Genomic DNA, 13,319 nt, shown 5'->3' on the forward strand with positions numbered 1-13,319 from the left:
CTGACTCTGAAAAACACCAAAAGAAATATGCCCCGGGTCCCTGCTCATCTGCATGAACGTGGACGTGCCTTAGGCATGCTGCAAGGAGGCATGAGGTCTGCAGATGTGGCCAGGGCAATACATTGCAATGTCCGTACTGTGAGACGCCTAAGACAGCGCTACAGGGATACAGGACGGACAGCTGATCGTCCTCACAGTGGCAGACAACATGTAACAACACCTGCACAGGATCGGTACATCTTAACATCACACCTGCGGGACAGGTACAGAATGGCAACAACAACTGCCCGAGTTACACCAGGAACGCACAATCCCTCCATCAGTGCTCAGACTGTCCACAATAGGCTGAGAGAGGCTGGACAACGTCACCTTTGGGCACAAACCCACCATTGCTGGACCAGACAGGACTGGCCATAAGTGCTCTTCACTGACGAGGCACGGTTTTGTCTCACCAGGGGTGATGGTCGGATTCATGTTTATCGTCGAAGAAATGAGCGTTACACAGAGGCCTGTACTCTGGAGCGGGATCGATTTGGAGGTGGAGGGTACGTCATGGTCTGGGGCGGTGTGTCACAGCATCATCGGACTGATCTTGTTGTCATTGCAGGCAATCTCAGCGCTGTGCGTTACAGGGAAGACATCCTCCTCCCTCATGTGGTACCCTTCCTGCAGGCTCATCCTGACATGACTCTCCAGCATGACAATGCCACCAGCCATACTGCTCGTTCTGTGAGTGATTTCCTGCAAGACAGGAATGTCAGGGATATGCCATAGCCAGCGAAGAGCCCGGATCTCAATCCCATTGAGCACGTCTGTGACCTGGTGGATCGGAGGGTGAGGGCTAGGGCCACTCCCCCCAGGAATGTCTGGGAACTTGCAGGTGCCTTGGTGGAAGAGTGGGGTAACATCTCACAGCAAGAACTGGTGCAGTCCACGTGGAGGGGATGCACTGCAGTACTTAATGCAGCTGGTGGCCACACCAGATACTGACTGTTACTTTTGATTTTTGACCCCCCACCTCTGTCCAGGGACACATTATTCAATTTCTGTTAGTCACATGTCTGTGGAACTTGTTCAGTTTATGTCTCAGTTGTTGAATCTTGTTATGTTCATACAAATATTTACACATGTTAAGTTTGCTGAAAATAAACGCAGTTGACAGTGAGAGGACGTTTATTTTCTTGCTGAGTTTTGTTTTTTTCTTCAATCTACAGACAATACCCCATAAGCAAAGCAAAAACAGTTTTTTAGAAAAAATGTATTTATTAAGCCCTTCTTACATCAGCTGATGTCACAAAGTGGTGTACAGACACCCAGCCTAAAACCCCAAACAGCAAGCAATGCAGGTGTAGAAGCACGGTGGCTAGGAAAAACTCCCTAGAAAGGCCAGAACCGAGGAAGAAACCTAGAGAGGAACCAGGCTATGAGGGGTGGCCAGTCCTTTTCTGGCTGTGCCGGGTGGAGATTATAACAGAACATGGCTAAGATGTTCAAATGTTCATAGATGACCAGCAGGGTCAAATAATAATAATCACAGTGGTTGTCGAGGGTGCAACAGGTCAGCACCTCAGGAATAAATGTCAGTTGGCTTTTCATAGCCGAAATGTTAGAATAGCCGAAACATAGAAATGTTTGCTAATAAATATAACATTTACATAGGTATTCAGAACCTTTACTCAATACTTTGTTGAAGAACCTTTGGCAGCGATTACAGCCTCGAGTCTTCTTGGGTATGCCGCTTCAAGGTTGGCACACCTTGAAGCGTTTCTTCGATTCTTCTCTGTCGATCCTCTCAAGCTCTGTCAGGTTGGATGGCGAGCGTTGCTGCACAGCTATTTTCAGGTCTCTCCAGAGATGTTCGATCGGGTTCAAGTCCGGGCTCTGGCTGGGCCACTCAAGGACATTCAGAGACTTGTCCCGAAGCCACTCCTGTGTTGTCTTGGCTGTGTGCTTTGGGTCATTTTTCTGCTGGAAGGTGAACCTTCACCCCAGTCTGAGGTCATGAGCGCTCTGGAGCAGGATTTCATCAAGGATCTCTCTGTACTTTGCTCTGTTCATCTTTCCCTCAATCCTGACTAGTCTCCCAGTCCCTGCCTCAAAAACATCCCAACAGCATGATGCTGCCACCACCATGCTTCACCGTAGGGATGGGGCCAGGTTTCCTCCAGACATGATCCTTGGCATTCAGGCCAAAGAGTTCAATCTTGATTTCATCAGTCAAGATAATCTTGTTTCTCATGGTCTGAGACTTTTGGTGCCTTTTGGCAAACTCCAAGCGGGCTGTCGTGTGCCTTTTACTGAGGAGTGGCTTCTTTCTGGCCACTCTACCATAAAGGCCTGATTGCTGGAGTGCTACAGAGATGATAGTTATTCTGGAAGGTTCTCCAATCTCCACAGAAACTCTAGAGCTCTGTCAGAGTGACCATCGGGTTCTTGTTCACTGACCTGACAAAGGAACTTCTCCCCCAATTGGTCAGTTTGGCCGGTTGGCCAGCTCTAGGAAGAATCTTGAACTTATTCCAATTAAGAATGATGGAGGCCACCTTCAATGCTGCAGAAATGTTTTGGTGCCCTTCCCCAGATCTATGCCTCGACACAATCCTGTCTCGGAATTCATTCGACCTAATGGCTTGGATTTTGCTCTGACATGCACCGTCAACTGTGGGACCTTATATAGACAGGTTAGTGCCTTTCCAAATCATGTCCAACCAATTGAATTGACAACAGGTGGATTCCAATCAAGTTGTAGAAACATCTCAAGGATGACCAATGGAAACAGGATGCATCTGAGCTCAATTTAGAGTCTCATAGCAAAGGGTCTGAATATTTATGTAAATAAGTAATCTGTTTTTTGTTTTTAATATATTTGCAAAAAATTCTAAAAACCTGTTTTCACTTTGTCATTATGGGGTATTGTGAAGATTTTTATTTATTTAATACATTTTAGAATAAGACTAACGTAACAAAATGTGGAAAAAGTCAAGGGGTCTGAACACTTTCCAAAGACACTATTTTATTACAATTTGTTTTATTGAATATTAAAACATACAATCTACATGCAGTGAAGCCGCTCAACATGTACATTACATGCAGTCATCTAACAGACTCCCATCTAGAGCAACACACAGGAGCAACCAGGGTCAACGCCCTGCTCAACGGCACATCTTCCACAAGGTCAAAAAAGGGATCCCGAACCACCAAATTTTTACAAATTGTTTAAAAACTGTTTTAACCTGTCTATGGGTAACAGGGTTGATGTGTTATGCTCGTCCACTCAGTTTTCCACCACAAAACAGCCAACAAGAGTAGAACCAGCTCACCTGCTTTACACTATGATTTGACTATTAGATGCCCAAGGTTTCTTTTGAAAAAAAATATTTTAAAATGAATATTTTCACCATATTATGAGAGTTCAGTTCACGTAACAAGGGTTGACCTTAAAATGAGGGAGAAGTAATTTTTACTTCTGAAAATGAATCACTAATCACATGAATTGCCACCCTTCTACGCTCCTGCTACTCTCTATTATTATCTATGCATAGTCACTTTAATAACTCAACCTGTATGTACATATTACCTCAATTACCTCGACTAAGTGGTGCCCCCGCATATTGACTCTGTACCGGTACCATCTGTATATAGCCTCGCTATTGCTATTTTACTGCTTCTCTTTAATTAATTGTTACTTTTATTTCTTATTCTTTTGAGGTATTTTTTTTAAACTGTATTGTTGGTTAAGGTCTTGTAAGTAAGCATTTCACTCTAAAAGGTGTACACCTGTTGTATTCGGCGCATGTGACAAATTTGAAATGACTTTGTCAGAGCAATGAAATAACTAGGGCTTTACAATGATGGTGAAAACTTGGGAGAAATTCTTGGGTTAACTGGGTTAAAACCTCCCAAAAGTCAAAGAGGGTGCAGAGAGACTAACATCAACCCGACAACAAAGCTACAAGGACGCCACTATCCTAGTCTATTGCTCTCACTTTCTTTGAAAGAAAGGAAGAAAAAAATGAAATAAAAAAAGGGAACGGACTGGAAAATACAAAAGTTATTGCACTATTAAACCTACCATTTTTACAAGGACTTAGAAAAATGCTGGGGTTAAGTGGGTTAAAAAGGACAGAGGGACATTTAGGGACATGGCAGAATTTAAAATGTATTGAATTTTCCATGTGGTCTACTGTAAATTAAAGCACACTTCATTTAATATAACAGGCTTTTAAAACACAATATTGGTGGACAATTTCTACATAAAATATCAAAGAGATGCAAAAGGGAGTCATTTTGTGAAATGACCCAGCTACAAACTCGGCTGTGGTTGTCCATGTGGGAAATATCGTACGTGAGGTTTCTACTGAAGGGGAAGGGGGAAAACGGCCGCCATCGCTTCATGGACGGTTTGCTTTACGTCTTTCAAATACACCTCGCAGACTGTGTCTGTGTGCTTCCATAAACCACTGTTCCTCACAGCAATGTGTCTCTATTGCATGCAAACAGGCACACACACTACACAGAAGCAGGTACACACACTCCCCCGCGCATGCTCATGTTCTCACACACTAACACAAGGCAAGCTCATCAGGAGCTTGGTTAACCACAGAAAATAGCCGTCGTCACACGTGGCTAACCTGCATCAGCACTTTCCATCCCGTCTCTCTCAAAGGAAGCCATTACCTCACAGAAAAGGCGGGAATCAGGCAGAAAGGAAAGCTGATTTTCTGCAAGACTCTCCTTCCTTAAAAAACGAACTTAAGCTAAGCTACTTTTCCCAGGGAATGATTGGAGTCAGCCAACCGTTTAATTCACCTGTGACCCGGTAATTCATTTGGCTGATAATCTGCTACTGCAGGTGACGGCTGTAACAATCAGGGATATGACGGGAGGATGGGAGGGATGGTGAGAGATAATATAATTACATTTCCAAATGAAAAATGAATTATGAAATTGATCTAGACAAATCCCATCTTGAGGAGATTGGGAGAGGTTAAGCTGGGAGGGGGTTTTGACGGGGTGTGGGGATGACAAGGTTTCGGGTTTAGAGTCGCTCTCAGTGATGAGTGGTCTGGTCTCTCTCTCACACATTGATACTCACCAACACTGACTCTGCCATGCCTCCCCTAGACACATGCTGCCAGACAGACAGACAGACAGACAGACAGACAGACAGACAGACAGACAGACAGACAGACAGACAGAACAGGCAGAACAGGCAGAACAGGCAGAACAGGCAGACAGTATCCCCGCAGAGATGAGGACAGACAGACAGACAGACAGACAGAGACAGATAGAGAGTAACCCCACAGGGACAAAGAGGAGAAACAAAAAGACAGAACAGGCAGACAGTATCCCCGCAGAGATGAGGACAGACAGACAGACAGACAGACAGACAGACAGACAGACAGACAGACAGACAGACAGACAGACAGACAGTATCCCCACAGGGACAAGGAGGAGAGACAGACAGAGACAGACAGAAACAGACAAAGACAGACAGACAGAGTCAGACAGACAGAGACAGACAGAGAGAGATAGACAGACAAAGATAGACAGAGACAGACAGACAGTATCCCCACAGGGACAAGGAGGAGAGGATAACATCATTCCCTGTTAAAGCCTGTTGTATAAGTCATGATGTATAAATTAGTTATGTGCTGCACCCTATAGTACCATACCCTCTACATCAGAGCTCTCCAGTCTTCAACCATAGCCATGGGAAGATGTTTTGGGGTGCTGCTGGGGGTAAAGGCTCAGTGCACAACTTTTGTGGAAGAAAATAATATATATGTATATATAATGTTTTTTTCATTCAAATTTTTCAGGGTATGCTGCAGCACCCTCAGCACCCCTACTTCCCGCGGCTATGTCTCCAACCCTGTTCCTGGTGTCTCCAACCCTGTTCCTGGTGTCTCCAACCCTGTTCCTGGTGTCTCCAACCCTGTTCCTGGTGTCTCCAACCCTGTTCCTGGTGCCCTACTGTTCCTGGTGTCTCCAACCCTGTTCCTGGTGTCTCCAACCCTGTTCCTGGTGCCCTACTGTTCCTGGTGTCTCCAACCCTGTTCCTGGTGCGCTACTGTTCCTGGTGTCTCCAACCCTGTCCCTGGTGCCCTACTGTCCCTGGTGCCCTACTGTCCCTGGTGCCCTACTGTTCCTGGTGTCTCCAACCCTGTTCCTGGTGCCCTACTGTTCCTGGTGTCTCCAACCCTGTTCCTGGTGCACTACTGTTCCTGGTGTCTCCAACCCTGTCCCTGGTGCCCTACTGTCCCTGGTGCCCTACTGTCCCTGGTGCCCTACTGTCCCTGGTGCCCTACTGTCCCTGGTGCCCTACCGTCCCTGGTGCCCTACCGTCCCTGGTGCCCTACCGTCCCTGGTGCCCTACCGTCCCTGGTGCCCTACCGTCCCTGGTGCCCTACCGTCCCTGGTGCCCTACCGTCCCTGGTGCCCTACTGTCCCTGGTGCCCTACTGTCCCTGGTGCCCTACTGTCCCTGGTGCCCTACTGTCCCTGGTGCCCTACTGTTCCTGGTGCCCTACTGTTCCTGGTGCCCTACTGTTCCTGGTGCCCTACCGTCCTGTAGGTTTTTGCTCCAACCTTTATCTAGCGCACCTGACTAAAAAATACCTTGTGGATAAGCTGAATCAGGTTAGCTACAACTGGGGTTGGATCAAAAACCTACAGGAGGGTGTGTCTCCAGGAACAGGGTTGAGTTCAAACCTACAGGAGGGTGTGTCTCCAGGAACAGGGTTGGAGTTCAAACCTACAGGAGGGTGTGTCTCCAGGAACAGGGTTGAAGTTCAAACCTACAGGAGGGTGTGTCTCCAGGAACAGGGTTGGAGTTCAAACCTACAGGAGGGTGTGTCTCCAGGAACAGGGTTGGAGTTCAAACCTACAAGAGTGTAGCTCTCCAGGAACAGGGTTGAAGTTCAAACCTACAGGAGGGTGTGTCTCCAGGAACAGGGTTGGAGTTCAAACCTACAGGAGTGTAGCTCTCCAGGAACAGGGTTGAAGTTCAAACCTACAGGAGGGTGTGTCTCCAGGAACAGGGTTGGAGTTCAAACCTACAGGAGTGTAGCTCTCCAGGAACAGGGTTGAAGTTCAAACCTACAGGAGGGTGTGTCTCCAGGAACAGGGTTGAAGTTCAAACCTACAGGAGGGTGTGTCTCCAGGAACAGGGTTGGAGTTCAAACCTACAGGAGGGTGTGTCTCCAGGAACCGGGTTGGAGTTAACCTACAGGAGGGTGTCTCTCCAGGAACAGGGTTGGAGTTAACCTACAGGAGGGTGTCTCTCCAGGAACAGGGTTGGAGTTAACCTACAGGAGGGTGTCTCTCCAGGAACAGGGTTGGAGTTAACCTACAGGAGGGTGTCTCTCCAGGAACAGGGTTGGAGAACCCTGCTCTACATACTACAGGCTACTACAGAGTCCATTCTCTATTTGATTCTACTCCACACTATTCTCTACTCTATCCTTTACTCTACTCTGCACCACGTCTACTCTAATCAGAAACGCTCGTCACCCAGATAAAGGCCAACCACTCCTTTATGTACATGACTTTATCAGCTTGGACACTGTGATTGCATTAGCATTGGACCGGAGGGGGAAGCGCATCTCCTTGTGCCGGCTCCGACACACATCTGTATTCACTCAGCATATTTTAATTACTGCCCCCTGTTTAGATTTACTCCACTGGTTTTAATAGCCGTGGCACTATTCTAACAGCATCTTCCCATCCGACTGCCCACACACCCACCAAATAAAACCAACACTTCATTTCCAACTAAATATTCACGCAAAGAATGAGTTGTTTTATTATTGTGTACACGGCAGACTGGAGGGTGATGCAGTTATCGTGTACTTCCTATAACAAACATGAAGATGAAGATACAGACGTGTCAAGGCTGGATTGAGGTCCAAGAAATGGAGTTTCAAGTTGTTTTATGGGTGGACAGGAGGGTGATGCAATTAGGCAATCTGTATTTCACTGTCTTTAACAAACAAACCAGAGATATTGATGCACCAAGACTATATTGAGACGTGACAAATGAAGTCTCGAAAGACTCGACTAGACATGGACTTCACCATGTTACACAATTTAGTTAACATTCTGGACTATTTTCTTTGACGCCACTCAAAAGCGATATTTCCCTCTTTGTTATGGGGTTTTTCAGAGTAACATGGCAAGCGTAGTGTTAGCTTGACACGGCAGACGAGGCTTTGGCTTCAATAAAAACGCATTAGCGAGTTTTAACTTTCCACTCTCCAGGATGGAGGCTATTTTACTCCTCAATTGTCCACTGTGCTCGTCTGACTGCCTTCAACACTTTTACAGCCGTGGTATAAAGTTAACGGGATTTTCTTTTTAATGGAAAAAGGCAGACGTTGAAGAGAACTTTGAAAAGCTTGAAGGCACGTCGTCTCTTTTCATATCTTGTGTTCGGTAGCTATAGCGAAGATACAAAAGGCAGGGACACTTCATTTCATTGCCATGTCAAACTTATCGAACTTGTAAAGAGTTTACCCATTCAGGTTTGAAGTGCTGTCTATCCCTATCTGGCCTCTGATAGCGAAGGGACATTTCATTGCGATGTCACATTTATCTAACTTATAAAGAGCCCATTCCATTCAGGTTTGGATAGATGCCAGATTCATGTAAAATTATACAGCCTTTTCAATATCACTCAATGACGAGCATGGGCAAGTTGATGTTAGGTACCAGTAAACAAATAACAACTGGAGATCTCTCCCCTCTCTCTCTCTCGCTCTCTCTCTCCCTCCATACTGTATACAGTTTTAATAGAACTATATTTCAATACAAACATTCTCTAAACGTCTTTACGGATTATAGCGCTCGCATCACAGTCTAAAACTGCCAGCAAGCAGCACCAGTCTACACAGGTCTAAAACATAGCGGACTAACTTCAACCCAAGCCTGACTATATCGTCACAGAGGAACAAGGAAGTAGGCTACATTTCCCCCTTCCCCTCTATGGATTCTCCCTCAGACTTAATGAGACCGACCATTACAAAGGAATCGTAGTGCAGCAAGGCCCGAGAGGAGAGAGAATACAAAGAACATGGAGGAATTAAGAACCAATCATGATGATGGGATATGGGACATGGTGTGTGTTGCTGCGTCTTTGTGTGTGTTCCTGTGTGTGTGTGATGGATTTTTAAAAATGAGGTGAAAAATGCAGTTTCTCTCAGTTTGGGGAGGGTACATACAACACAGTAGAAATGTAATTGTGCCATTCATCAAAAGCAATCTTTCTCAGCGGCCGTCCGGACTACGGTGTGAAGTGAAATGAAATGCAGCATAAGTGAGGATTATTTACGGGCGGCGACGGAGGGAAGAGAAAGCACCGGACGATAGAGAGTGTGGCTCTTCCGTGTACGTCCCTATAATCACGTAACGTACCTTTCTCCCCTGGAAACGATACCATAGTCAGGGGTTGTTACAAATACAGTATTGTAATCACACTCCGTTCCAATTCCAGGCTAGCCAAAGGGGGATTGTTGCATCAGATAACTTACATGTTTACATTCCCTCTTTGCAACTCGTCCCTTCTAGCTGGAGATGCAGTTTTAAACAGGACTTATTTCCCCCCGTCAGCATTAGGCAGAATGTTCTTGGATGGTAGCCACCCCTACCACCCGGTATTTCCTCATCTCCTCAGGCATAAGAAACTGATCGGTAGAAACCATCACCTCTACATATGCAGTGGATCTTTGGCCACCGATAGAGAGAAAGAGAGGGAGTGGAGACACATTCACTTGTCAAGATGTCACTCATTAAGCAACTAGCTCTGATAAAGAACCCTTTAGATTTCTACCTTTCAACCCGACAGTGACACTGACACAATGAGGAGGACTGGTGGCGAGGGAACAGGAGGAGGAGGCCACCTTACTGCTTCCTTTCAGCCTTGAGATGACAGTCAGTCCCCCTTATCTGTCACAACAGCCTTTTGGTCTGCCGCCCTATCACGACATAGCTCTTTCCTTGGTATTTCCCTTTGATTGGCTCTATTGACCCTGTCTCTTTGATTGTGGGGCTGAATGTCTAGGTGTTATCTCTGACAGGCCAGTGGCGGTGCAAGTGGGGAGGGCTTGCTGTCTACCGGCTGCTGTTAACTGTCTGCCGTTAACACAGTCTGACCTCTGGAGAGATCTGAAGAGCACCCTCTGGTAAGATCCACTTTGAATATGATTCAGAGAGAGAGGGAGACAGAAAGAGAGGGGGGTGATGGATAGAAGAGGAAAGGAAGAGAGTAGAGAGAGAGAACTTTTGAGAGAGTATTGTTTACTGTAAAAAAAAAAAAAAGCACTTTTGTTTATTATCTACTTCACTTACTTTGGCAATGTAAACATGTTTCCCATGCCTATAATGCCCCTTAAATTGAATTGAAAGAAAGAGAGTAGAGAGAGAGCGAGAGAGTGAAACACAAGTCGGCCCTCTAATTAGCTGTCTCTTACATTGACGTGAGGCCATGACAACTGAAGCCTGGGATGATAACATATTTTAACCTCCCACCATACTTTATTCAAAGAGGAATCTCACTTTAACCCAACCCTAAACCTAAACCTGGCTTTATCCACCCTCCATTAGCATTTACTGAAGGATTTGTCATTGAATACTAGTATGACAAGGTCAGGGTTGGGGAGTAACAGATTACATGTAACTGATTACAAAACAACTGCAATCGGTTACTTTACCAGAAAATAATGCAATCCGATAAGAGATACTTTTGGAAAAACTAGATGATTACTTCTAGGATTACTTTTAAATTCAGAAAGAATGTTTGAGAAAAAATGATTGGACACACACAAATCAGATTTGAAAAAAGTTAAAGTTTGTTACGCCTGAGCGAGTCTGACCACAAGTCAGAGACCACTATGATGACACACCAAACGTGTTCGATGGATCACAGGAAAAGAGCAGGAACAGGCTTTTGTAGTTGCTTCCAAAGGTGCAACTGCTTGAATAAACACTTTGAGGTAAGAACGACAGCATACAGATATAACTTATTACAGATATCTATCTACATAGTTCATTAGTATGAATCACACTGCTGCTCTCTCAATAGCTATTTTGCGCCTCATGGATTGTGGTTGTTGTGGATGGCTGTTCACAACTGTACTGTACAGTATATGTGTATATGTGTACTTTAACCCAATAATGTTTGAATTGAAGAAGCTTGTGCTGCTCATCATGTAGTGTTTTAGTGACCAGTGGACAGCCAGTGATAAATGCGCTCTTGCAACAGCTGCATAGTGCGGATCCCAGCCTATGGACTAAAAGTTTGAGGGAGTTCCTCCCTTCTAAACTATGCCGTGGCATGGTGCTCCATACTGTCAACAACAGCTGAATTTAAGAAAACCACAAGCGGGGCTTTTTTTCCCCCCCCTTTTTCGTGGTATCCAATTGGTAGAACGCCTCCCGGGTGGCGCAGTGGTCTAGGGCACTGCATCGCAGTGCTAGCTGCGCCACCAGAGTCTCTGGGTTCACGCCCAGGCTCTGTCGCAGCCGGCCGCAACCGGGAGGTCCGTGGGGCGACGCACAATTGGCATAGCGTCGTCCGGGTTAGGGAGGGTTTGGCCGGTAGGGATATCCTTGTCTCAGTATGTAAATGTAATAAAATGTATGCACTCTACTGTAAGTCGCTCTGGATAAGAGCGTCTGCTAAATGACTAAAATGTAAATGTAAATGTAGTAGTTACTGTCTTGTCTCATCGCATGCTCAAACTCGCACACATTTGATAGACTTAAACAGCTGCAAATTATCAAGATATCAATGTGTCACCAAAAAAACAATACGTTTATAGCAAATGCAGCATAAGGCATTCATTCTTGTCATTCATGTCATGCCATGAGAGCAGCATTCATTTTTCAACTCGAAGCAGTGAGCCCAATCAGTCCTCCATGACAACTAAATCACAAACTGAGTAAGCTAATAAGTCCTTCGTTTTTGGGTTATGCTCAGGTAAAACAATCTAGCTAATCTATATTTCCAAGTCCTATTCTTGAAGATCAAGGTGTATTTAATTAATTGGAATGACTGGAAACCTGACAGACTTTGGTTTTTAATGTAAAGATATAGCCTAATCATATTATTATCTGTAGTGGATAGTAACTGGTTAGAAGAAGCCTACATAACAAAGTAAAATGCAACATCCATTTATGGCCAGTTATGTAAACCAACAGTGATCCTGCAATAAATGTCGTTAAATTGGTAATATTCATTTTTGTATTCTTCTAATGCCTCTTAAGGGAAATGAATCTAAAAGTAACTGAACAATCAGATTACTTTACTGCGTTTGGGTAATCCCATAATGAAATTACTGATTATGATTTTGGACAAGTAATTTAGTCTCCTGTGGCTCAGTTGGTAGAGCATGGCACTTGCAATGCCAGGGTTGTGGGTTTGTTTCTTATGGGGGACCAGGACAAATGAAAATGTATCCACAGGATAAGAGCGTCTGTTAACCTCTTGACGCTAGGGGTCAGATTTTTTTTTAATAACGTTCCCAAGGTAAACGGACTATTTCTCAGGTCCAGATCGTAGAATATGCATATAATTTACAGATTATGATAGAAAACACTCAAAAGTTTCCAAAACTGTCAAAATATTGTCTGTGAGTATAACAAAACTGATTCTGCAGGCAAAAACCTGAGAAAATCTAACCCGGAAATTATTATTTATTTTTTAAATCTGTTTCCTGGCCCGTCTTTCTTCCATTTAAAGGGGTATCAAACAGATTCCTGTTCCAATGGCTTCCTCAGGCTGTGACCAGGCTTTAGACAGTTTCAGGCTTTTATTTTGAAAAATGAACGAGATTTTTCAAAAGTAGTCAGGTGTCCTCTGATTAGTTCCTGCGCGCGAGAGGGTAGCTCTCCATTTTCTTTTTCTCTCTTATTGAATAGGTTACGGTCCAGTTGAAATATTATCGATTATGTTTGTTAAAAACAACCTGAGGATTGATTATAAAAAACATTTGACATGTTTCTACGACCATTACGGATACTTTTTGGAATTTTTGTCGAACGGGACGAGGCTTTGGTTTTCTGAACATAATGCGCAACCCAAATGGCGTTTTTTTGTTATAAAAGTAATATTTACCGAACAAAAAGAACATTTGTTGTGTAACTGGGAGTCTCGTGAGTGCAAACATCCGAAGATTATCAAAGGTAAGCGATTCATTTTATTGCTTTTCTGACTTTGGTGACCAAGCTAACCAAGCTAATATAAGGCTAACTGTTCTAGCATTGATTGATACACTCACAAAAGCTTAGATTGCTTTCGTTGCAAAGCATATTTTCAAAATC

The sequence above is a fragment of the Salvelinus namaycush genome, chromosome 42, assembly GCF_016432855.1.
Source record: "Salvelinus namaycush isolate Seneca chromosome 42, SaNama_1.0, whole genome shotgun sequence".
NCBI lineage: Eukaryota > Metazoa > Chordata > Actinopteri > Salmoniformes > Salmonidae > Salvelinus > Salvelinus namaycush.